The sequence below is a fragment of the Antechinus flavipes genome, chromosome 5, assembly GCF_016432865.1.
Source record: "Antechinus flavipes isolate AdamAnt ecotype Samford, QLD, Australia chromosome 5, AdamAnt_v2, whole genome shotgun sequence".
Classification (NCBI taxonomy): Eukaryota; Metazoa; Chordata; class Mammalia; order Dasyuromorphia; family Dasyuridae; genus Antechinus; species Antechinus flavipes.
In genome coordinates this window covers 228993255-229021086 of record NC_067402.1, presented here as the reverse complement: position 1 = coordinate 229021086, position 27832 = coordinate 228993255, and the positions used below count along the sequence as shown (strand labels likewise).

Here is a 27832-nt window from a genome sequence, read left to right as displayed (position 1 = left end):
TTTATGGCTTGGTTTCCTAATCGATAAAGAAGCAATATAAGGAAATGAAGGAGAAGGAAAACTAGGCTTAAGTGGCAGAAAAAACTTCCAAAAATTACAGCTATTAAGAAATGGAATCATCACTTAAGATCTTCAAACATTTTGTTATGTTTTAGAGGGTTTAAAGCGGAGATTTTTTTTAAGGTACTGTTTATATTAAATGGATCACTTCTGAGGCTCTAAGATGCTGGAATTTCAGAAATAAGGAAATTTCTGGTTTATCTCCTCAAACTGAACTCTTTGTCTCTCAATCTTTCAAAGCCCCCTCCTAATATACCATTGACCGACATTTCTGGAGTCAGAAATTCTTAAGAGCAGAATCCTCGGCACAGGGGTGAGGCAAAGAGGAAATATAAGAAATATTATATTACTTCATCATCTTCCTTCCCTCCTCGTCACTGGGTAAAGTTCCTGCAGCCTGGAAGCTTACATACAATCTAAAGAGGAAACCCAGGATTACTACAGGAAACACAAGGAAAGAAACATACAATGCTCTTTATCCTCAGCACCTCTACTAATTATCGTACTTCCCTTGAGTCTCAACCAAAATCCCTTCTTTTACTGGAAACTTTCCTCAACCCTTCTTAATTCTAGTGCCTTCGTTCTCTTAATTATCCTGCATATAGTCACATATATGTGTATATATTTGCATGCTGTATCACCCATCAGATTGTAAGCTTCTTGAGGCTTTATCTTTGCCTTTTTTGAATCCTCAACGCTTACCACAATGCTTGCCACATAAAGTAAATGCTTGATAAATGTTAAGATGATCAGTTGAAATTAAATTAAGGAACAGAGACCACTACGGCTGCATCCAGCTTTGGCAGGAAACCTGACTGTGCATGTCCCAGCGCAGGAGCAGGAGAGAGGAAGGCTGGGGGTGGGGGAGTGATCCGTAGACCTGAGGTAGTGTACCAGGTATTTGGGAGACGCCGCAGGCCAGCGCAGTGGAAGCACCGCAGGCAGCGCCGAGGCTGCGCCCCCTACCTGGCGGTTGGATTACCAAACATTCTCTCCAGCAGTGAAGGGTTTCAAGGGTTTCCGAGTTCAAAATTTAGGGAATCAAATAGATTAGAGATGGAGAACGCAGCAACTGTACAAAGCAAAGGACAGAACCCTTTGGGATCAGAGGGGAAGAGAGTACCGTGTGCCGTACAGATAAGGGTGGGGCTAACTCATTCCTCTCCTTCCCGGTTCTTGTCTTCGGCTAGCTCCGGAGAAAGGTCGGTTCTTTCCGCTGTTAGAACTCGGATCTCCGCGCTAGCCCGCTCTTCAGGGCAAAGACGGTTCTGCGCGTGCGCTCGCGACCCCTCCTATCTCGGTTTCTTCCCCCTAATCTCTCACTGTCCGCCTCGGCTGAATTGGTGGTCCCCCAGTTTGCGGGGGTGGGGTGGGGGTGGGGTGAGGCTGGGAGCCAGAATGGCGCTAGAAGGGTTGGCGCTAGGTGCGGGGGTAAAGTAGGGCTGGGGGAAGAAGTGGGAAGAGGCGGGAGTAAACGGGAGGTCCCTCTTCTCTTTCTTTGCCCCGGAGGGTCTCTCAGCGTTTGCCGCCTCCGAACTCACGAGTATCTCGACTAGCTTGTTGCCCACAGTTCTCTCGCCCCCCCGCCCTGCCCCCGCCTTCCCAACGGCCTCGAGCTTGGCGCCGCGGGTTCGCGCCAACGCGGGCACGCGCCCGGCTCGCTAAGCGCTTCGGGCGCACGCGCTGATTGAAGCTCTCGGGTGGGGCGGGCAGATATTCCCCCCCCAGAGGGGGGTCGGGTTGAATACGCCGGAGCTCCAGCCCCTCAGTCCCGGAGGTGATTCCCTGCCCGGGCTCCCCCCCCCCCCCACCTCCCACGGGGCCTTGCTGAGGTGGGAAGTGGGGGAGGCGGCAGCGAATACGTGGAGAGCAGGGGAATAGCCGGGCGGCTGAGGAAGAGGAGGTGGAGGAGAAGGGTAAAAGAAAAAGTCCCCTTTCCTCTAGTCAGATCCTCGGGGTGTCCTAGACTGGGAGCCCCAAGCTGGGAGGCTGCTGAAGCGAGAGTAACCGCTGGGGAGGGTTAAGGTGAGTCTGGAGAAGTAGAGGGATGCCGGAAGGTAGGGGAAGTTGGGGTAGGGGGGGACGACCATGGGGGCGGAGGGGAGAAGCTAGATGAGCTACCTAGATGGGGGAGGGGGTCAGGGATGATGTAAGGAGTGGGTAGCCGGAGCTTGTCAGAAAATGAGAGTCTGGAGATGCGGACCCAGGAAGGCTGAGAAAGGCCCCTGCGGGCTATGGTGGCGGGGGAGGGGGAAGGAGGAGGCAGACGGTTAGGGGCCGCCCGAGGGGTTTCCAAGGTGGTACTGGGCACAGAAACAATAGAGTAGAAGGGGAACTTCGTGGCTTAGAAAGCCTATTATTATTAATAATAATGATGATGATGCCATGTAAGAAGGAAAGGAAGAACTTGGGAACTGGGAAAGCCCGAGGTAGTTGAGAGGTTGGGCAATGTGCATATGGAAGATAATAATAGGGCATGAATGAGATGAGTTGGGGGTGTGTAAGACATTATTATTGAAGACATTGTTAGCATTTTTTAAATATAGGGAAAGAGAGGAGAGGCAAATGAGGTTGAAGGGAAACAAGTGATGGGGAGCAAAGAAAAATCAGTGTGGTATAGACTTGAAGTAAAGAAGAGAGGTGAGAGTTGAATAAAAGGATACAGGTACTGTGAATCCTGGTCCCCTTGGTTCCCCCCCCCCCCCTTTTTTTTTTTTTTTTTTTTTTTTTTTAAGGAAAACTAATTTTGAATTTATTTGAAATAGAGATCTTTCTCAGGCCTCACCTCTCTGCTATGGGGAATTCTTTGGGTGATTATTTACTGTTCATTCTGATAAAGCAAACCCATAACATTTTCCCCCCTCTACATTTGATAAATTATTACTATATGTAAATTACCTGTGAGCAGGAGAAGCTGGGAAGAGGTACACAGAGAGGCATTTGGCTTTGAGTTGAGTTAGTTGCAGACCAGAAATCTTTGGCTTTGGTGAAGGCTAGGAGTTTATTTTCTCTGTTATATCTGTTTTAGCTACCACTCTTTGGAAGTATATTAGGAGCTCTGATAAAAAGCTAAATTGTTTTTGCTTTGTTGAAATTGTGTTTTCTCACTTAGCAATTGACCATTTATTTTATATACATCAGTAGTTGGTTTCATAAGTGAGTATACATTTCCCGATTGTTTCTTGATGGTGATGCTTTTCCATTTGCAGATTTTAAAGGTTAAGGGAATACAATTCTAGTATTTTTAAAAAATGCCTTTTACTGTCCAGATTGAATGGTTAACATTGTTTTTTGAAATGCTGCTTGTGGCCAGATAGTCAGTTTAATGCTTTTCCTCTTTAAGGTTCTGCTTACTTAGCATTGTTAGGAGAATATAATTTTGTATCATAGGGAGCAAGCTAGTGGCATTGAGTTATTTTTCAACTGTCCTAAAGTTCATTTTATTAGGCATTTAGTGTTCACAACTTGGTAAGTTGTGAAAAGTTATTGAGAGTTGAGATTTTGATTTGCAGTGGCTTCATTAATGACAGTGCAGCCTTGCTTGTTACTAAATCTGATTGCTTGGTTTCTAATTTTCCTAGGCACTAACAAAGTAGGAATAGTAAATTAAATGAACTGTTTGAAATCCAGGCAAGATGATATACTGATTCTGGTTAATTGGGGACCCATCTGGACAGTTTGCTGAGGGGGGATATCCTGTTCTTTGTTGTTTGAGAGCATTTCTGAGGTCCCAGATTTTTTCTTTTTGATCTGTAACTCTGATTTTTTTTTTTAATGCCTTAAAGGTTTTTTTAAAAATTGATTTCTTTTGTTTTCACATGAGCTTCATTTCCAATTATAGCCCTTCTCCTCCCTCATCTTTCAAGGCATTCCTTGTAACAAAGAATTTAAAAAGGGGGGAAAAAATCAGTTAAGCAAAACTAACCAATCAACACATGACCCAAGTCTGATAGCATATGGAGTGTTCTGCATCAGTAATCAGCCCATCACCTTTGTAAACAAGGGTACATTTTCTCATCTCTACTTTGGTGTGGATAGATGCTTGGGGCAGACATTGACTCCCAATTCAGATCATAAACTATTCTGCAACTTGAAGTCATAGAAGGTTGGGACATGGAGAAATTAAGAGACTTGACTATAAAGTTAGATCTAGTTATGGCAGAGATGAGACTGGATCTTCAGATCTTCCTGACTTCTGAGACCACCTCTATCTACCAGTGCACTTTGCTTTCAGGTATCAGGGGCTACATGAAGGCTAACATGCTATTCATGGTTTGCTGTTTAGACATACCTGTTGCTTTGTGAGCTTTGTATACTGCTGAACAGAATAGTATATCTGACACTCAGCAGTGTAGCTAGACTTGTGTGGAGCCCAAACTTCAGAAAACCAGAGAAAATTCAGTGTGTCCAAGTGTTTTTCATGGTATCTTTTAACTTTATATTTGGTGCTTAACATTTGGAATCAGGAAGACTTAACTTCATGAGTTCAAATCTAGCCTCAGAAGTGGTCTGTGTGACTTAACTCTGCCTTAGTTTTCTCATCTATAAAAAGAGCTGGAAAAAGAAATGGCAAACTTTGCCAAGAAAACCCCAAAATGGGGTCACAAAGAGTTGGACATGACTTATATAATCCCACAATAATAACATTCTGTTATGAGTTCAAATGTTGGAGTTCCTGTTCTTCTCAAGGCAAAGCCGGTTTAGAGGCTTGGAGCCCTTCGGATGTCTCCAAATCCAAAGGTTCTGTCCTTCAGCCTCTGCCTCTGCTTTCTTCTGCCTCCAACCAAGACAGAGATGGAAGGTCTCGCTTATCTCCTTCTGGGGAGCCCAGCCACCAACTTGCCGCGGAGAGAGGGCTTCTGGCGTAGCTCCACTGAAATCCGTCAAAGTGTTCTCTGCACCAGAGTCGTTCCTCTCGAGTTCAGCGGGATCAGCCAGCCAAGAGGAAAAAATGTATTCTGCCATAGATCCCTCATCACTGGCCTTTTATCTGCCTCTTCTGAGAGAATGGGATTATGGGTTTTCTCCCATAGTGCTCTCTGGCCCAATGAGCTTTAAGGGAGGTGTGAACTCCCTGAAAGTAGAAAGTCTACTTTGTGAAGCTAGCATACTTGTGGACTCCAATGAGTAAAGGTGGGAACACAAGCCTTGTCTTGATTAGTTCTACTTAGTACCTTGTTTCAGGTTCTGGCCAAAATATCTTCTTGTAAGATTAGATCAATCTAATTAGTTAGTAGTTAGTAAGGATTCCAACAACATTCACCCTAAATATAGATAGTAACTGCTTGGAAATTGTGAAGGAAAGAGATGGTCAAAGTAGAAACAGCTAGAGCCTGAGAAAACAACTGCAAGTGATGGGACAAAACAACTTGGGAATGGAAGGATGGATGATCTTAATGGGTCAGAAGGCTGCAGATTCTGAAGGACAAGAGGTACACAGTTAATACCTCTGTATTCCTTCTTTTGATACTCTACTGGAAGCAAATCTTACCTTAAACAGAACTGGGCCATTCTACTTCAAGAGCATAAAGTTGACCTATTCTTATCCTGTTCCTCAGAAAGTAGTCAAAAAGCTACTGTTGTTATCAAGGAAAGAACATATGTTTTTTCTCTATCCCAGAGGACTTGTTCTACTTTTGAAACAGTGGGTCCCACTTTTGCAGTTCCTGTAGAATAGCTTCTAGCTTCTATCTTGAAAGTATATAATGAAACATTTTTGCTTTCTGTTTTTATTCTTATATTCTAACAACCCAGATAACAAATTGGGTTTCTAGAGAAGGAACTACACCTATCGATGGTGCCATTTTACAAACTTGGTTCCATTTATTTGCTGGAAGTTTGTAATTATCATGCTTGGTTACTTTTAGGTATGACTTTTATTATGAAAAAGCACTGGACTTGGAGTCAAAAGGTTGAATCTTTCTGACACTTGTGTAATTGGCAAATTAATCTTTCTGAGCTTCAGTTTCCTCATCTATAAAATATGATATAATATCTGTGGTTGTTACTTCAAAGGACTATAAAGTGAGAGTCAAGTTGCAATTTAAATGTTTATGCATATGTGTATATAAAACAGTCTTAAACTCAAATCCTGACAGTAAGAATTCTGAGTACCATCTTTATGTACATTATTCAAATGCTGTTTTAATAATAATGACTACCACATTTATATAGCATTAAGGTTTGCAAAGCACTTTCCATATATTATCTCATGTAGTAGTGATTACAGAGCTGGCCTGGAAGTCAGAAACTCCTCAGTTCAAGTTCAGGCTCTGACATGTACTAACCCTGTGACCCTGGATAATTCTTTTAACCTCCACATATTCCAGGCAGTTCTCTAAGGCTCTAAATTGTAGGGAATGTACCAACCTCTATTGATAGGGAGAGTTTATTCGGGCAAGAGTTCATTATGCCATTAAGTTATAGGTCTAGTTCCTGGTGAGGGTTAAATTTCATTTTGACTAAAGTCTTGCTAATCCAAGAATTCGCCTGGAGCAGGAGATGGAAGTTTCTGTTAAATATGTTGTCTCTTAGCTCTGAGGTTTCATTTCACACCCAGCAAATTGGCAAAGATATTAGTAAGTGGTCAGGGTTGGAGAAATTATGGAAAGACAGATACACTAGTATGTTTTTGGTGAGACTGTGATTTGTTCAGCCATTCTGAAAAGCAATATAGAATTCTGCAATGAGTAAGACTAAAATGTTTATCTTTTGATCCAGAGATCCCAGTACAATACATATACCCCAGGTAGATCAGTTATAAAAAAGGTCCTACATACACTAAAATATTATAGCAGCACTTTTTGTAATAGCAAAGAACAGGAAACAAAGTGAATATCTATCATTTGGAGAATGGCTAAATAAGTTATAGTACATGAATGTAATATTACTAGTCTTTAAGTATTGAAGAATGTGACTCAGAAGCAAGAGAAGACTTCCATGAACTGAGGTGCATTAAAGTAAGCAGAACCAGTAGAAAAAAAATTATTTATTTATATATATATATATATGTATAATGTGTGTGTGTGTGTGTGTGTATGTGTGTATATATATATAGTGTGTAAATGAAAAGAACAACAATGTAGAATAATTGAAATGATGCTTTGAAATTACAATGATCAAGCTGGCCCCAAAGAAAAGGAATTCAAGGGCACTCTGTAGTTCTATGCATGTGGAACTTGGCAAATAATATCAGACTTTTTTGATATGTTAGTTGACTGAAGTCTTTTAAAAAATTTTTATGAAAAATGGTTTGGGAGGGAGGGGAGAATTAGTGGGATACATTGAGAAGTAGAGATAATGTAAAAACAAAAACTATAAGTAAATTTATTTTAATAAATGTGTTGTCTTGTATACAATGTAGGATGTGGGATTGTGTACTGTTGGAATCCTTACTAACTGCTAACTAATTAGAGTTGATCTAATCTTACAAGAAGATGTTTTGGGCAGAACCTGAAACAAGGTACTAAGTAGAACTAATTAATACAAGGCTTGTGTTCACACCTTTACTCATTGGAGTTCAATGAGTTCACACCTCCCTTGAAGCTCTTTGGGAGCATAAATAGAGCTTCAATGGGCCAGTCAAGGAAGTTCTTCAGAGGAAGAAGCTACAAGTCGAGATTTCACCGGAATGACATGAAGAGCGGTGCTGGCTCTGGAGACTGAAGAAAGCAGAGGCAGAAGCAAAGGACAAAGTGGCAAGAGCTCTTGGAACCAAGCAGAGAGATAGGCCTCTAAGTTAACCGGGCTATATTGGAGATAATAAAAGATCTGAACTTTTATCACCTGGCTGCGTTTTGAGAAGAAAAAGCTCACCACATTTTGGCGCCTGAACAGGGACTGACAAAATTCTGATTCCAGGGAAGGCACCCAGAGAGAACTCCAACATTTGAACTCCTAACATCTGAACTAGATCAGATCCATCTGAACTAGATCACAACAGTGTGCAATGTGGGATTAAGCTTTTTCAGTCACACTTGCAAACATAGAAAATCATCTTAGCAAAATCTTGTGTATGTATCCATATATATATTTGGAAATTGCATTGTGTTAAGCAGTCTGCTGGTTAATCTGCCTTTGAGGAATGTTAGGGTATTATAACTTTTTTCACTTGGAAAAAAATTCATTTTGTTTGCTGACTACCTTTTCTAATGTATTTCTCCTGTTTTAGGTAGATGGCTTCAGACTGTGAGAAGAACAGGAAGGGAAATTTGGGGATGTTAATTTGGTTTGTACTAGGCCAGTACTCATTTTTTTTTTTTAAGCTTTTTTATTTTTCAAGGCCAGTACTCATTGCTGAAATACCTTGTTTGGCTTTGTCATATGTATAGCTAAAGTGAGTTGTCACATATGAGCAAGTGTGACATATGCTGAAATACTGTCACTGAAGAATGACAAAAAATGGTTTCAAAATTGTGCCTGGCCTTCTACTTCATTTTTTCCAAATGCTATAAAAATAATTGTCTCTGTATTGCTATAAATATGAAGACTTCCCAACACATCTTCAACATCCACATTTTAATATTTCTCTTTCCTCTTGAGTGTCCTAAAATTGCTCTGAGGTTTTTAGTTAGGATTTCACAATGTAGAGCTTGGAAACCTCCTCTCCCCACCCCCACCTCCCTTATCTAAGTGGAATTATGTTTGAACCATCCTCTGACTTTGAGGCAGTGTGATCCCTTAAAGGCAGATTGGTTCTGGAATACCCGTTAAGATTCTGTTTTCAGCCTGTTTACTGGATTCCTGGGATTGACTTTAGGCCAGCATGTTCTAAGTGACTAAAAAAATTAGAATTCATTTGATTCTGATACAAGTCCCTGATATAATGCTAGGTTTTAGAAACTGTTTGTGGGTGTAGTTTAGGTACCCAGTGATCTAGCTTGTTAACCAGTTTCTCATGACTATACTAATCCTAATAAGGTGAATAGAAGTGTTTGTTTTCTGCAGAGCCATTTAAGCCAATTTACTGGAATAGAATCTTAAAATTGTAACCTTGTATTATTGGGAAAGAGAGGGATACAGTAGTTTTGGGAATCTGTTATGTAAAATTATGATTATATATGATTTTACAGGAAATAACCAAGTCTTTGAATAATAAGACTTGTGGTTTAGAATCTATTAGTTAATTGTGGAATAGATCAGGTTAGATAGGGGAACACATTATTTCCCTTTTGATTTCAAGATATTGCTAATATTTATTAAAGGATTGTCTAAAAAGACCAATTTATAAAATCCATCTTTTCTGCCAATACATAGTCTACTAAGTAACAAATCCCAGTTTTTGTAGTTTTCAAGCTCCAGGTCAACCTTTACAATATTGTTCCTCAAATTGACTCCTCACACAATCTCTAATTCCACCATGTTAGAGTAGTTAGCTCACTGCTGTTTTCCGACTTATTTACTACTATGTTAAATTGATTTTGATTGTTATTGTTTTATTGAAATATTTCTGTTGTACCTAGTTACCCCTTTTCAACTCTTGAGCATTTGCCTTATTAACTCCTGGTTTACTTTCTTCATGTGACAGACTTTGATAGGTTAATTTCAACAAGACTTTAGCAATGGATGGGTTCTTAAAAAGCTCTCTATCTTAGTACATTTCATAGAACTTAGTTAAAAGTTGAATATACAGCTAAAGACTCTTGTCTTATAACTGCATTATTCCTTTGATTTTAAGATTTGATGACTTGTTTGGGTTTTGTGATGGTGTTTTTTAGTTCCTAATTGCTTTGATTCTGTTTCTAAGTTGGCAATATTATATAAATTTTTATTTTAGTTAGATCTGCTGGATTCACAGTAACATACATGGCTTTTCCTTGTAGTTTAAGAGCTTATAATAAGTTGACATTGCAAATTCATGTATATATTATATCATGTGTTATGTCTTAAGGACATAGAAAACACAACCTGTCATTGTTAAATGTTGTCTTGCCCATAAGAAGCAGCTAAGTGATTTAGTAGATAGTGCACTGCCTGAAGTCTGGAAGACCAGAGTTCAAATGTGGCTTCAGACACTAGCAATGTGATCCTGGACACGTCACTTAACTTATATTTACCTTAATCCACCTGAACAGGAAATGGCAACCCACTCTAGTAGCTTTGCCAAGAATGGTCCACAGCATCATAAAGAGAAGAACACAAGTGAACAACAATAAAAATAGAACCTTACCCATAGGATACTTTAGGAGGCTTCAAGTCCACATAAGTTAAAAAAAAGCCCTTTAAAGAAATGTTTGACAGCAGTATCTTGGTTCCTTGGAATTTTATTTTTTTTATTTTTTTTTTATTCTTTTTTTCTTTATTAAAGCTTTTCATTTTTCAAAATATATGCATGGATAATTCATCAACATTAACTCTTTTTTTTTTTTAAATTTTATTTTATTTAATAATAACTTTGTATTGACAGAATCCATGCCAGGATAATTTTTACACGGCATTATCCCTTGCAATCACTTATGTTTCGTTTTTTCCCCTCCCTCCCTCCTCCCCCCCCCCCCCAGGATGGCAAGCAGTCCTAGATATGTTAAATATGTTGCAGTATATCTAGATACAATACATATTTGCAGAACCGAACAGTTCTCTTGTTGCACAGGGAGAATTGGATTCAGAAGGTAAAAATAACTCGGGAAGAAAATCAAAAATGCAAATAGTTCACATTCATTTCCCAGTATTCCTTCTTTGGGTGTAGCTGTTTCTGTCCATCATTTCTCCAATGAAACTCAGTTAAGTCTCTTTGTCAGAGAAATCCACTTCCATCAGAATACATCCTCACACAATATCGTTGTCGAAGTGTATAATGATCTCCTGGTTCTGCTCATCTCACTTAGCATCAGTCCATGTAGGTCTCTCCAAGCCTTCTGTATTCATCCTGCTGGTCATTCCTTACAGAGCAATAATATTCCATAACATTCATATACCACAATTTACCCAGCCATTCTCCAATTGATGGGCATCCATTCATTTTCCAGTTTCTAGCCACTACAAACAGGGCTGCTACAAACATTTTGGCACATACAGGTCCCCTTCCCTTTTTTAGTATCTCTTTGGGGTATAAGCCCAATAGAAACACTGCTGGATCAAAGGGTATGCACAGTTTGATAACTTTTTGGGCATAATTCCAGATCGCTCTCCAGAATGGCTGGATTCGTTCACAACTCCATCAACAATGCATCAGTGTCCCCGTTTTCCCGCATCCCCTCCAACATTCATCATTATTTTGGTTCCTTGGAATTTTAAAACTAACTGTTCAGAAAGTTAAGCAGAATTAGATTAAATTCCTGATTTACTCCATTGGTGATAGAAAATACAGTTGGGGAAACAATGCAAATATAATCGAGTTGACCTACTACTCTACTGTGAAATAGCATTAGGATGATCAGTTTCTCCTCAGCTCTTGAAATAAGCCTAGTATTAGGGGTATTAGTATTAGTATATTTACATTTTGCTTCCATGGACTACATTATTCTTGTATTTAATTTTTTAAAAAGTTTGATAGCTGCACATGGTCAGAATCTGTATATTAGAGTACAGTTAATGTTGTTGCTGGGCAGTTCATGCCAAAATTGTTTGACCCATATTTAATAGCAATGGGGAAGAAAAGATGGAATCAAAATTTCTTTTTCTTTCAACTGTTAATTTTGATAGTATTCTGTCAAATGATATACCTAAAATAAGGACATAGAAAGTCATATCAAAAAAGTTGCTTTGTCTTCTTTCGAATGCCAACATTTATTCCAAGTTGTCTCTATGACTGAAGAATTTAGATCTTTCTCTGTTTTGCCCTTACAAGAAAGTATTTTTCTATAAATATTACATTGTCTTTTTTTTTTTTTTAAGAAAACTTTGTTGTGGAAGTCTGCTTCCTATATTTAACATAATATATTAGTTTCTTATGCAATTGATCTAGTGTAATTATTTTGCTTACGTACCTTAACTCTCCTAGAGTGGTCAAGTGAAAGATAATGGAGGAGAAAAGATCAAAATAATTAGAATAAAAAAATCTCACCAATTCTCCCTTTAAAGAATTGCACCCAGACATCTGTCCTATTTTTAGACAGTCCCACACACTTCACTATGAATTAAAATATGAGGCAGCAGCTTTAAGCAGAAGACTTTAAGAAAAGTTTAGAAGTTTATTATAATATAGGTTTTTACTGCAAATGACAACAACCCTATGGAACAATTAAAAATTAATCCCTTAATAGGAAAAATTGTTGCAAAATTCCCAAATAGATAGAATGTCACATACTGACAAAAATCAGTAAATAATGTGTAGCAACTTGAGGCCTGCAGAACAACTACTCTCAGTTCAAGGTATTTGTTGGGTTCTTAATCTTGCACAATCATAGTTTTTTCTTCAGAGGATACAATTAGTTCAGAACAACAGCACTGAATGAAATAGCATAGAAAGAAAATTCAAAATAATGTAACCCCATATAAATTTAGGGCATACTTTTCCAAAAAAAATACAGTTGGTGGTGAGAATACATATTATGTGAGGATGCACTCATGGACACCACAGGCAGGCTAGTTTAGCTCAAACTGAAAGACAGTCTGAGAGAGCTAAACTCTACTGAGTTTTTGTAGGAAGCAGCCTGAAACAGGCAAGTCAAACTGCCATCATTACCTTGATATCTTCTTTTGGCCCCTTATGTAAGCAGCCCTGGAATTTGAACCTAAGGGCTTTGGAATATAATTTTTACTAGTTTAGTGTCAAGTGGTTCAGCATCAGAAACTGATAGGATTTTACCAGTGGAAATGACCCTAAAGAAGAAGCATTACTATCTATTTTGCTAGCACCCTAAAAAAACTATGGGACTTATCCACTTGGTTTGGAGCTGAAATTTCCCGTGTGCATTGTGTTCCCATTAGAATGTGGCTTCCTTAAGAATAGTGCTGATTTTCTGTTTGTAGCTCCAGCACTTAACACAGTACTTTTATACATTGTAAGTATTTAACAAAATCCTCATTCTCATATGGCCAGATGCTTTAGAACCATTGATTTTTTTTTTCTGGTGATGTCATTGTACTGCTTTCACTGGGCCTGTTTACTCTTCAGTGTACCACATCTCTGCTGAGCATATTCCATTGGTCTCTAGATGACCAATATGTATATAGTCTTTTCTGTTCTGTTGTTCTACTGGTCTCTTATTATCTCCGCTAGTTCCTGATGATCTTAAAATGACTATTGGGAATGTTTTCTCTACTGGCATGTTCTGCTTTTTCCTTGGTGTCTTTGGGCACACTGTTTAGCTCATTGCTAGTGGACCTCTGGTAACTGCTGAGCATGTAATCTCAGCTGTGTTGTGCTGATAGGTGCTAGGTTATATTTCCTAGCACTAGCTTTTGGGCTGATCTCTTTAGGACCAGGTAAATCATATCAGCATTTCACAGAGGGGTAAGGGAAGAAAGGAATAGAATTTGAAGCACAAAACTTTTTTTTAATGTTTTAAAAATCGTTTTAACATTAATTTGGGAGAAATATGTATGTGTGTTATATATATATATATATATAATTATATGTAATAATTATTATATATATATTTATATATAATTAAGAATAGGCTCAACTGGATAACATGTAAATTCTTTTTTACACTTGGTTTCTGAGATTTTTTTTCCTTTTTCTGACCTGCTTTTTTGTGCTTTCTGATGAACATCTTTCTGTTTTTGCTTTGTGCATATTTCAGTGATTTCTGGTTTTTTTTTTTTCTTTTGCTAACCTACTCTTAACTTGATAATTAAATTATCCCTCTTTTTCCTGGAGAAAATTCAGATGGGGCATAGGATCATAGATTTAAAGCTAGGAATCTTCTAGTCCAACTTTTTCATATTATAGATGATTAAATCCTACTGTTTTCTTTAAACAATTAGAAGGGATGTATGAATTAAACTGAAGTAAAAATTTAGAAGGAAGTAGTGGAAATTACATATTTATATTTTTAGTCAGCATAAAGAAAAACTTTATAATAGTTTTGAGTTTTCAAATATTGAAATATTTTATCTGGCTAAAAAAAAAGGCTGAATGTTTTTTAGGGCATGTTAAGAAGATTTATGTGTTGAGTAAGAGGTTAGACTAGATGACCTTAAAGGGCTCTTTCAACTCTTTAAAGATTCCATGGCTATAAGTCTTTTTGGGAGTTAGAGGTAGATCTGGGGAGCAATAGACAGAACATCAAAGAATTTTAACAAGTGGTAGATTAGTTTCATTGGGAAGCTCAAACAGTGCATAGGTTGAGTAAATAGATGTTGACTTGGCATGTGCATGCACACAAATTGACATAGGTACATGTGGGTTTTTGCCACTATGGACCATGTAGATCAAACATAATTCAGATTGGTTTTGTGGGCTCCTATATAAAATAGTAAGGAAATAAGATCATCTGAAAGTTAACAAAAGGTTTATTTAGTTAGAACATGGAAAGGACATTGTTAAGATACAGTGTTGGTTCAGGTAGGCAAAACTTCTCCTTATTTCCATAGAGAAATGTGTCAGGATGGTATGTTGACTTTAGGCTCAGACTGTGAAGTCTGAGGCATTTAACTTTTTTTTTTTTAATTTTTTAATAGCTTTTTGTTTACAGGTTATATGTATGGGTAATTTTACAGCATTGACAATTGCCAAATCTTTTGTTCCAATTTTTCTCCTCCCCCCCTCCCCAAGATGGCAGGATGACCAGTTAAATATATTAAAGTATAAATTAGATACACAATACGTATACATGATCAAACCGTTATTTTGCTGTATAAAAAGAATCAGACTCTGAAATATTGTACAATTAGCCTGTGAAGGAAATCTAAAATGCAGGCAGGCAAAAATATAGGGATTGGGAATTCAATGGGTTCTTAGTCATCTCCCAGAATTCTTTCGCTGGGCATAGCTGGTTCAGTTCATTACAGCTCCATTGGAACTGATTTGGTTCGTCTCATTGCTGAAGATGGCCAGGTCCATCAGAATTGATCATCATATAGTATTGTTGTTGAAGTATATCTCCTGGCCCTGCTCGTTTCACTCAGCATCAGTTCGTGTAAGTCTCTCCAGGCCTTTCTGAAATCGTCCTATTGGTCGTTTCTTACCGCACAATAATATTCCATAATATTTATATACCACAATTTATTCAGCCATTCTCCAATTGATGGGCATCTACTCAGTTAACAGTTTCTGGCCACTACAAAGAGGGCTGCCACAAACATTCGAGGCACTTAACTTCTCAAGAGCAAGCCATAAATGAAATAATTTGTTGAATGGATTTAAGTGCTCAAAGCAACTTAGTAAACAGTGTTATAGTGTTCATATCTTATTGGCACTTAAATATCAAAACGGCAATAATAATTGATAATGTATAGTTCTTTAAAATTTGCAAAATGCTTTCTTCATGATAACCCTGTACAGTGGGTGATAACATGTATTTTTGGAGGAAGAGCTGAACCTTTGATTTCATTGCTCTGTGGAACTCACTCAGTTAAGGAGCTCTAACAAAGTTACAACATTGAGGGATTAAGTGATTTATTCATAGTGATACAATTGAGTATGTGTTAGGTAAGACTTGAATCTAGGTATTTCTTACTTCAAGGCTGTGCAAGAATTATTACCCATTTTACAGATAATAAAATTGAGACACAGAAAAGTTAAATACCTAGAGCAGAATTACAGTTGGTACTTAAATAGGTATTAGGTCTGTGACTTGATTTATTCTGGTGTGACAGCACACCATGCTGTCAAGTGCAGTTTCTGTTATGTTAGGGCAAAGTTATTTATAAGTATGTTATTCTTCTGAAGCTTAATATTGTAGAGATTTTCCTAGATATTTACTTGATTAATAGTAGTAAGGGTACATTGGGAAAAATTGTATTTGTATGTCTTCTTGTGATTTAAATCATGATTAATTTCAGGAAGTTGTGGATATGGAATAGCTACTTATGGAAGACTTAGTTCCAAAAGCTCCAACTAAACTTTGGGCTAGCTAATTATTCTCTTCTTGGTAGATTCATTTACCATGAGGCCTGTACAGAAATGTTTGAGACTTGATACTTTCAAGAATTATCAGCACTATCATTAAGAACTTATTTTGTATAGTTTTAAAATTTGTTTTAACAACAAATAAAATGAACGTTTTCCTATACAAAGGATTGTCCATTAAAACTATAAACTTCTTTTCTACAACTTGCTTTTCCTAAAAATATACAATAACTTTGTATATTTACATATCAAGGGCTTGGCTGCTTATCCATAACCCCATGTCAAAACTTTCCAGATGGAATGGTTGATGAGTGCAATTTATTCCAATGGCCATGGAAGTGGCTGAAGCAGGTAATGTGGAGCATTTAGAGCTTGGTCAGACATGGAAGATATCAAGGTCATCCACTCCATTCTATACATCACCAATCAGCTTGATTTTTGTCTTGCTACTGGACTTGGATTATTTGAAGAAAGGATGAGATAGATGGCCTTGTGCAATTCTGCTTCACTTAAATTCAATTCACATGCAAGTCAGGACATCACCTTGTGATGTCATTAGTCCTCTTGGGAAGAAAAGAGGATGAAGAACAATAACAGTATAATAATTTTAACATAACTTTCAAAAACTTGTTTTTATTTATTCTCTCTTGTGCATTTAAAAAGATTCAGTGATACTCTTGGTAATCTTTGCTAGCCCCTCCAGTCCCATTTCCTTTTACCTCCCCTTGTCAATTTAAAAAAAAAAGAGGAAACCCTTGTAACAAGTATATAAACAAAAAAAAAAAAATTCCCATATTGTATGACTCATTCTGCACTTTTAGTCCATCAGCTTTCTGTCAGAAGGTGAACAGAATACGTCTTCATTGATCTTCTGTGGTTGTGGTTGTATATTTCAAAGGTGTCAAATTCATGTGGGACTCCAAGAAACTTCTGAACGGAGCCAGACCAAAACGTAATTGGAAAATGTCTTAACAAAATAAATACAAATACAGTATGATGGATAATGTTAATTTGTGGCTTTCTAAGTCAATTTGTGGCCTAGAGGAATTGGTTTCTATTTGAGTTTGACACTACTGGTCTACATTGATCAGAATTCTTAAGTCAGTCAAGGTTTTTCTTTACAATGTTGTTATAAATTATTGTTGGAAAGTTATTAATCAGTTGCATTTTGTTGCAACATTATTAATAAATTATTCTCTGGGTTCTCACTTTGTCAGTTTATGGTTATTGTCTTTCATTCTCGAAGAGGATCAAAAATGACATCACTATGTTAGAATCAAGTTACTATGTCCAACTGTGTCATAATCAGACCAATATGAGCTTGGTATGCCCTGCCACAGGTCAGACACTAATTGTCCCTGTGAACATTTGGGGTGGCTTCTCTAACTTTGTGCATTTCCAATTATTTGTAAAATATTTAAATTATTTTATTGATGCCATTTGTTTTTTATATAAACATTTCAAATACAAGGTATTCCAAAAGTCTTAGTGCAGTTTTAAACTTTAAACCTGCACTAAGTCTTTTGGGACATCCTATATATAAGACTGCCCATCCTATATATAAGACTGCCCTTCCCTATGCAGTGAGCCTTCCCTTTTTTTTTTTTTTTTTTTAACCAATGATAAAAAGACCCCCCCACCCCCAATTTAAGCAAAACAACCTAAAACAGTTTTATTGCTTTTACTAATGTTTGGAATATTCCACACCTATATCTCTAATTGTCTGAGTTGTGATTCTACATCTGGCATACTTTAGAACTTTGGAGTTCAGATAATTTCTTTAATAAAAATATTCAGTAAACTTTCAGATATAAACAATCAATGTAAAAGCAGTTTGAAGGAAAAAAGCCAGATAAAAGCTGTCAGCAATATAATAAATAGCAATAAAAGAATTCCATAATGGTCTTGGAAGCTCCCTGTCATATTTTTTCTTTTTTAAAAATGTATTTATTTTAAACTTAAATACAAAATAGGAAAAGAAAAAAATTGCTATATATACATTAGAACATTCGAAAATTCAAAATATAAAGCATTAAATTTCCATCTGTGTTCAAAACTATCCATCTTTTCTTCCTTGTAGATTTTTTTTGTTCTTTGCTTTTCACTTTTTTTTTCTCTCTTACCCTCCCCTTCCCTTATAATTAAGTGTGGAGATATATATATATACACATAGATACACATATACAAACATATTATCATACATGTATACACACATAAGCATTCATATGAACATAATAAAGCCCTATGATGCTTGTTTGTCATCTTTCTCTGAAGGTGGATAATATCTTCCTTTAAAGGCTAAGTCTTTATATATTTTTCTAACTCCACTAATTTATCATTTCTTACACCACAACACTATTCCAATCTTTTATTTTAAATAGTCTGAAACAATGTTGATTGGTATGGCTGACAAGTAAAGTTTCCTTTTTTTTTTCTTTTTTGCTTATATCTGTTTTAACTTTAACTTTGAGATCATGATTACTGTCCCTGCTTTTTTTTTTACATAATAAATTCTACTCTTGATCTTTATTTTATGTTTGTCATTTCCTATCCTTTTTGACTCCTCTGTTTTATTTCTACCTGCTACTCTGCACTCCTATATATTAACCTGCATCTCCCTCCCCGCTCAGTATTTCTCCTTTGTCCTCTCCCCTACTCTTTGCCTTTACCCTTTTGTTTCTGTCTAAACTTAGAAGACTTATAGCTTTCCAAATATGTGTTTCCTCTTTATCCCATTCCTTTTAATTTCTATACCTTATCCCATTCCTGTTAATCTGTCCCCACTCCTATTCCCTCACTTTCTTTATTTCCTTATAAATTTAGAAGACTTAATTCCTTATAAAAGTATGTTTTTTATTTAAACCAGATCTGTTGTGGATAGGATTCCCTCTAAAAATCCTTTTCTTATTTTCTCTATTCTCCCTATCTCCCTACCCTCTTTTTATGTTTTTGAATTTAGAAGACTTTTTATTATCCTCTGCTTATATATGTAGTGTTCTCTCTTTGATCCATTCATGATGAGAGTAGTGTTCTAGAACCACCAGCTCTCTTCCCTTATCTAATTCTTTGTGTCAATTCTTCCTCTTGGTCCTCATTTATGTAACAATTGCTCTTTTTATCTTTTCCAACTAGATTTTGCTTTTTAGAATCACCTCATTCTCAGCCCAGTCTTTCTTTTGAACTACCCAATTACTAATGACAATCTTAGACTTATGGTATGTATAAAATTTTGTCCATATTGAGCCATCATAATTAATCATTAAAGTTTACTTTATATTTCTCTTGGATCTTCTATGTCAGCTTTTCTATTAAATTCAAGTCTTTTTGCAACATAATCCTGAAAGTCTGACAGTTCCTTAAATCCCCCACCTCCTTTTTTTTTTTCATTCAGGTTTTATGCTTAACTTTGATAGGTCTGTATTTTCAATCACAAACCCAGTTCTTTTGCTCTTCCGTATATAGTGTTCCAAGATCTGTATTCTTTTAATGTAAGTACTTCCTAGGTCTCATGTGATTTTAATTGTAGCTCTGCTGTATTTGAATTTTTTTTTTTTTCGTGTTGCTTGTAATATTTTCTCCTTGACCTGAGTTTTGGAATTTGGCTATGATACACTTTTAAATTTTCCTTGTAGGATCTATTTCAGATGATGATTGGTGGGTTTTTTTTTTTTCTATTTCTACTTTCCCTTCTTGTTTTAACACTTGAAGACAACATAAATATTTCTTATATTATTGTATCAAAATTCTTTTTTTTTCTTGTAGCTTTCAGGTAGTCCAATTACTCTTATCTTTTCTTGATCTGTTTTCCAGATCGTTTTTTCTTAATGAGGTGTTTCACATTATCTTCTGTGGTGTTCTCTTCCTTTTTATAATATATATGATGGTTCTCTGGGAGCAGGTTTTTTGGGGAGGTTTCCAGAGGCAGCTTTAGTTTCAGTTTCAAGTAATAATCACTTCAAATACAACCAGGAGTTAAAATCAAATCTTTTATTATCTCTTCCAAAATAGCCCAGTTAGTTTTCTTAGAGGCCTTATTTCTCTGCTTGGTTCCAAGAGCTCTTGCAGTTTGTCCTTTGTCGCCTCTAGCTCCCTCTGAATCCTGGTTCTACTCCTCCTGGTTACAAAATTAACTTTGTGAATCTCCCATACTTGTGAATCTCAATGTGTAAGCTTTAATGTTTAAACTCTCTTAAAGGTGTAAACATTGTTTCTATCAATTCTAGTGACTTAACACCTTGTAAGGATTCATTCTAATGTGTTAACCAATAAGTATTTTTTCTATCAATTCCATTGAGTTAACACTAGAATTCTGACAATCTTCTTTCTTTATATTTTCCTATAACTTCACTGGGTTCTCCTTGCTCAATTCTAATTTTCAAGGAGCCATTTCTTCTTAATTTTCCTAAATTTAAGATTCTGGGATCTCCTTTTTCAGTTGATTGACTTTATTTTCATGATCTTGTTTTTCTTGGATTATTTTTTAATTTCCTCAATCTCATTTGATTTTTAAAGTCTTTTTTGACTTTTTTCTTTGAATTCTTTTGGGGCAGTAACTATTTGACAGTACTCTTTGGAGAAGGAGGAGAGGCTTTAGTATCTTTTCTGAAGTCAAACCCCTATCTTCTCCATTCCTCATAGTAACTTTCAGTGAGTGGATTCTTTCTCCTTTGCCTGCTCATTTTATTTTTTTTTTGTTTTATTTTTTTAAAAAAAATTATTTTTATTTATTTTTTAAAATAACTTTTCATTGACAGAACCCATGCCAGGGTAATTTTTTTACAACATTATCCCTTGCATTCACTTCTGTTCCGATTTTCCCCCTCCTTCCCTCCATCCCCTCCTCCAGATGGCAAGCAGTCCTATACATGTTAAATAGGTTACAGTATATCCTAGATACAATATATGTGTGCAGAACCAAACAGTTCTCTTATTGCACAGGGAGAATTGGATTCAGAAGGTATAAATAACCCGGGAAGAAAAACAAAAATGCAAGCAGTGTATATTCATTTCCCAGTGTTCTTTGCATGTAGCTGCTTCTGTCCATCCTTGATCAATTGAAACTGAGTTAGATCTCTTTGTCGAAGAAATCCACTTCCATCAGAATACATCCTCATACAGTATCGTTGTTGAGGTATATAATGATCTTCTGGTTCTGTTCATTTCACTCAGCATCAGTTCATGTAAGTCTCGCCAGTCCTCTCTGTGTCATTTCTTACAGAACAATAATATTCCATAATATTCATATACCACAATTTATTCAACCATTTTCCAATTGATGGGCATCCATTCATTTTCCAGCTTCTAGCCACTACAAACAGGGCTGCCACAAACATTTTTTGCCTGCTCACTTAAAAAAAAAATTTACAACAGCTTGTTATTGTAATCCCCTCTAATCCTGGGATGTGGGGGTTTGTCTCTGGCCTCCAGTCCTCCTCCAGTTCTTCCCTGTGGCCTGGAACACAGTCAAGCTCTCTGCCTTCCTATAAGAACCTGTAGTCAGCAGTGTCCCTGCCCTAGTGCTTCTGCATTCACTGGGTGTGCTGGTTCCTTTTGGCCCAGCAGAGGTTCCCTCAGAGTTCCCTGTTCAAATCTTAGGTGGCAGACTTCCCACACTGTTTTAAGGGTAAATGTTCCTGTAACTGGGCCCAAGTCTACCTTCCAACCCAGCTAGTCCCAGGGCTTGTAAATATATACTTTACGTGGGCAGAACCTTCCTACTGGGATTTTTCTTAAGATCTCTGATTGTCCTAGGAGGATCACTGTTCTGCTCCAATTCTTTTTTTATTTTTACTGCTCTACAGTCTTGCCCACAAAGTCTTGGCTCTCAAAAGGTAGTTGTCAGTGTGGAAATATGGGAGTTAACTCAAGTCCTGGCCTATATCCTAAATGTCCTGACCTATAAGAGCAATGAAGTGAAGTAGGTACATTTTCTTATCTATTTTTGGACCCAAGTTCATTATATTTACACAGTATTTAGTTTTGTTTCATTTTTTCCTTTTATTTCATTATAGTCTTTGTAAATGTTTTTTTTGAGTCTTTGTACTTTACCTCTGGAGTTCAAATTTGGTTTTAGACTCTTAGTTGTTGTGTAATCCTGAGCAAATCACTTAATCCTGTTAGTTTCAAATTTTCCCATCTGTAAAATGATCTGGAAAAAGAGATGGCAAACTATTATTTTGCCAAGAAAATTCCAAGAGGCAGATACAACTGAAACTACTGAATATAAACAAAGCTTTACCTCTGCATCATTTCATATAAATCTTTACATGTTTTTCTAAATACTCTTTTTGTTGCTGCTTATGGTGCAAAACTGTTACATATTTACATGCCAATTAGAATGTTCTTTCACCTGTGCATCTAACCTTTAAAATTAACTTGTCTTAAAACTAAATATCTGTCCTCTTCTCTTTCCAAACCCAACTTGCATTTTTTGCCAATTATACTTTTTCACTCAATAAGTATTAAATGCTTACTGTGTTCCAAGATACTGTGCTAAGTGCCGGACATCTAAACAGGCAGAAAAAAACAGCCCCTGATCTCAAGGAGCTAATTAGAGACTTAGAAGAGAAAATTGAGGCACAGTTTGCTGATTTTTTTTTTGTTGTTGTTAGATACCATCCTTTCCCTAATTTCTCAGCCTTGAAGACTCTGAGTCTTCTTTGACTTGACTCTTCCTGTTCTCCACAGTCAAGTCCTGTTGATTTTTTAGCAAATATTTAGGCATTGTAAACTATATGTAAGTCATTGTGCTTCAAAGAGTTTATGTTCTAAAGGGGAAGCTAAACTATACATCTATTCAAGTAAATATGTTATATTTTGAAGAGGGAGAAAGAAATAACCACTGTGGAATAAGAGAGAGTGTTCAGTAGTAGGTTCAGAGAGTGGTTCCTGAGGAGAGAGTTCATTTTAGGAATGATAGTACAAATGATGTGAAATCATTAGATTGTAGAGTTTGAGGAGTGACTAGTCAGTCAAATTAGCTGAAATACAGAATGTATCCAAGGGAGAAAAGAAATATGTCTAGAAAGATAGCTGGGAGCTGCATTGTGAAGTCCTTTAAATATCAGAATTAAGAAATTGTGTTTTATCCTAGAAGTGATAGGTAATCACTGATTTTTTTAAAGCAGTAGTGACGTAACCAATACTATGCCTTAATTAACACATCACTCTCTTAATGTCATCCCTTTGTTTGCTTTTCTACTATTACAATCCTAATTTAGACTCTTATTTCAATCTTGAATTATTTCCTTCTACTTTGTCTCTGCCTTTGTTCTTTTCTCCTTCCAGTCTGTCTTAGACACCATTGCTAGATTAAACTTCCTAGAACATGTTTTTATCATGTTCTTTACTCAAAAGCTTGGATGGTTCCCCACTGCTTGTTTTCCACAATCTGATTCTTGCATTTCTATTTTCCCTTATTCCCCACATTATTATTATTATCCCCACATGCCATCTAAACTTTTCTCCTTATATCTCTCCAAAATGCCCTGTCTCTGTGCTTTTCTCCATATTATTCCTCCAGTAGGAAGGGAATGCAGCTTGATAATCTTTCTGGAAACCCTCTCCTTAATAGCTTTTCTGCCAAGAAGAGAATGTTTTTGTTCTTTGGGACTATTTTTCTCCCCATTTCTCAGAGTATGACTTCTTTAAGTGATTTTTTTCCCCTTTTGTACTGTTACAATCGTTTCTATTCTGGTCATGTGTTTATTGTTGTGGTTCTGCTTATGTCACTGCATCTGTTCAAACATATCTTTAATCATTGTTTTTTCTGAATTCCTCTTTTCGTAGGATTAGAGGCTTAGAACTGCATGGGACCTAAAGTTACCTAGGCTAACAAATGAAAAAATTGGGATCTAGGGACATTGTGACTCATTGTACTTGGTGGTTATTTAGTCATTTTTCAGTTGTGTCTGCTTCTTCATGTCCCCTTTTGTTTTGTTTTGTTTTTTTGGCAAAGATACCTGAGTAGCTTATCATTTCCTTCTGCAGCTTATTTTATGGGTGAGGAAACTGAGGCAAAGAGGGTTAAATGACTTGCCTGGGGTTACACAGCTATTAAGTGTCTGATGCTGAATTTGAACTTGTCATTTTTCCAAGCCTGGCAATCTATTCACTGTGCCACCTATCTGCTTAGTACATACTATAAATTATTTTGTGTGTGAGAGAATGCTGTGTTGTCTGATTGGATTATATGTAGGAACAGGTAGTGTGTGGAAAGGTGAAGAACTTACAGATTAAGCACATATTGATCAGAGACTGTGAGCTAAAAGTAGATCAAGCCTATAGGCCCCTGTCATGTGATTTTAGATAAGGCCTGGACTGCATTTCATTGTCCAAAGAAGGGCTTATGTGGCTGAGGCTGTATATCACCTTGTCTACTGCATTCCACTGACCAAATAGGGGAATAAATAGAGGGTGGGATTTTGGCGGTTCTTTGTCTGAAATGTATAAATATTGTGAACATTTTCAAGGGAGTGGCTCTCTCCTGCTGTGAATTTGGTTCACAGACAGGATGGGGTCGGCTTCTCGAGATTTTAATAAATACTTCTGTTTTCTATGAGTGATCTCTGAGTAGTCACTTTGGGTAGGTCTTTTTGTCCCAAACAATTGGGGCCTCTCCAGGATGGGGTCTTTGGGGAAGATGGTTGTGCACCCTGGACAGGGACAGGCACCCATGGAGCAGTTTTCTCCATGGTCTCTGGCTCTGGGTGGGCAGCCTTTCTCCCCTCTTAGACAACGACCTGAGGCAGAGGTACTCAGTGGAAAGCAGAATTGAAGATTGAAGGAAGTAGAGTCTGGCTTGTGCAGTTTTAGAATCCACACGTGATGGCTTGGTAAGTTCTCGGAACAGTTTGGGGGTCTTATTGGCGAGGTCTTAGGGAACCCTAGGAAATAGCCCTTGCTAAATTTTCTTGAGTTCTGGACTGTGACAGGCCCCAGTGTTAAAGAACTGCCAAGGGAAGCTTCCGGCAAACTGCTGAACTTAGTTTGGGAACTAAGTATGGGAAAGACACAGTTCAAGAATTTGTCAGGACAGTAGCTAGGTATAAAAGGATAAAGGGGAAAATAAAAGGGGAAAATAGAGCTCTGCATGTGTCTGTGTGTGTCTGTTTGCTTTGCATTTTGTGTTCCGTGTTAAAAAGTTAGCAAGCTCGTAAGAGATAACAGCCTCTGTGTTGCAGGCTTAGAAAAATATCAGGCTGAATTGTTTGAAGTGGAATTCATTCAGAGTAGTAATTATTTCAGAGTGATTTAGGTAAGAAAAGAAATTTGAAAAATCTTTTTCTCTCTCTCGTTACCTCTGGCTGACTGCAGCGGTCTTGGGAAAAGGGAGAAAAAAGGGGGAAATAAAAACATAGAGTGAAAGGGATTTTAAAGTTTGGAAAGTTTAAAATTATATATATAGATATAGATATATATATGAGCAGCGTGCCAACATTTAAAGAAAAATGGAATGGAATATCTAGGCATTCTCTGTGAAGGCAGAGAGATGCACTAAACAGGTTTGGAAGTCTAGAGAAGTTCCGTCTGGATTCTGGGAGGAAAAAATGTTCAAGGTGAAACAAACTTCTCTCCGGGGGTGGGAGTCCTGGAAAAAGCCCCTAGTCTGTTTTGTTGATTTAAAAGCTCTGTTAAGTTTTAAGAACAATGATTAAGAAATTTGGGAATTGGTTATTTGACAATTTGCTTGTGAAGAGTTTTCAGAGCCTGCTAGAGTAAAGAGCAATAAAATTCAAACTTAGCCTGGCCTGGGCAATAAAAAGCTCTGGAGATAAGATGCTAATTGCTGTGAGAAGAAATGTGGCAGAAAAGAGAAAAAAGAAAGAAAAAAAAAACTTTTAAAAACAGCTGTATTTAGTTTGATTCAGTATGTTACCTTTTGAAACATATTGGGTAATTTGTTAACATTGTTAAGTTATGTTTTATGGAGTTATCTAGCTATTCACTGTATTGTGAATTTTAAAAGTTCTGAAGGGAAATGAAAAAAAGAATGCAGGAGATTTATGAAGGATTGATTTGTAGGCACAAATTGAGAGGCTGAATGATATCAAGAAGGAATCAGTTGCAAAAAGAAAGGAAATAAACTGATTGCCTAAATCTTGAGGATTCCTGTGTAGGGAATTGAGTGGGGGGAAGGGCAGCAGTGGAAAGTTGTCTTTGTCCATGCTGCAGCCTAACTGCTGAAGAAGCAGGCTAAGCTTTTAAAGGCACAGGCTACTCTTACAAGGTGTTAATTGACTGAATATTTGTTTCTTTGAAACGTAATGGTTTTCTTGTTTAAAGAATATGATCAGAAATGTGATCTATAGTTTGAAAGGGTTATTTCAAAAAGTTTAATTGATGTTTTAAAGAACTTTTCAGATTCTTTTATGTGACAATTGGAGGTTTTAATTAACTGTATTGATGCCAATTATTTAAAGGGACTCCAAGGATAGTAGTTTTTGCCTTTGTCCTTTTGAAAATGTTTTTGTTATGGACAATATGTAGTTTGGGATTTTTCTGTGTATTAGGTATTTTAAAAACAAAATGATTGGTATAATATTCAATTTATGGAACATCTACTTGGATATGTAAGAATTCTGTGAACATTCTAGGATAAATTTCTTACTGTTAAAAGTCTTACAATATGTAGATGATCCTCTTGTGACAGGGAGCAAAAAGAGTGACCTTGTCCAAGTCACTATCAGTTTGTTAAATTATTTAGGAGCACAGAGACTGGGGATTTCTTAAGACAAATTGCAATTTGTGAAATGTGAGGTATTGTATAAGTGAAGGAAAAAAAAAAGTAATTAGATCCTATAAATTACTTGAGGGAAAGAATGGAAATAGTAAAGGTAAGGGATTGGCACACAGGGCATTGGTCACTAAATTTTGACTAATCTTATGTTACCTAAGAACATTGCAGTGATTTATGTGTAGGGGCACCAAAGAAAAAATTCATTTGAGACAAGGGGAAACTGATTTGTGGATGAGGAGGTGAAACAGGCTGGAAAAGAGGAATCTGTAAGTACAGAGGACATGATGGTGCTAATTCTGGCACTTCTGCCTTCAATGCCTCCACCTTTCCTTACCCCAGAAGAGAAGCAGGAAATCCAAAGCCTTGGTACTCAGGAGGATAAAGAGGGGCACTGGTTCCTCCCTGATGGCAGAGAGGTACTGACCACAGCAGATATGAGACATGTACTCCAACATTTGCATCAGGGCAGTCATTGAGGTGTCCAAGGCCTGTGTGATGTGGTGCTAAGTTTATGGCACCAGGCTTGTATACAATAGTAGGCAACTTGACAACGGGTGTCCTGTTTGTCAGAGGATGAATAGGATGGCCCAAGGACAAGTCCAAAAAGAAGGAAGGCCCCCTGGTATCAGGTCTTTCCAAAGCATACAGGTGGACTTTACTGAACTGCCATTAGTGAGGCATCTCAAATACCTGTTGTTCTTAGTGGACCATCTGACCTCATGGGTAGAGGCCTTCCCCCTTGCCAGGGTAACTGCCTTGGCAGTTGTAAAAGTATTTCCATTCTTGAGAATGGAAAAGTAAAACCATTCCAAGTAATAGGTTGGTGGAGCAGGTAGATTCAAGGCACCTGTTTCACAGCTAAGATTCTCTGATCTGTGGTCCATGCTCTAGAAATCTCATGGGACTTAAATACCCCATGGCATCCACCCTCATCAGGTAAAGTGGAAAGGATGGATAAGGAAATTAAACAGCAACTGACTAAATTGGCTAAGACACAATTGCCCTGCACCAAGTGCCTTCCCCTTGCTTTATTAAGAATAGAACAAAATCCTGAAGGGATGTGGGATTATCACTTT

General features: G+C 37.1%; 1 protein-coding gene across 1 annotated transcript in view; it reads left to right on the top strand.

Moving 5' to 3' along the window:
- The first annotated feature begins 1707 nt into the window (after positions 1-1707).
- SPATS2 (spermatogenesis associated serine rich 2) overlaps positions 1708-27832 on the top strand; it is a 186674-nt gene continuing 160549 nt past the window's right edge. Inside the window, exon 1 of the mRNA XM_051961981.1 lies at positions 1708-2085. The gene's annotated coding sequence lies outside the window, so the exon portion shown is untranslated. The remainder of the gene's footprint in view (positions 2086-27832) is intronic.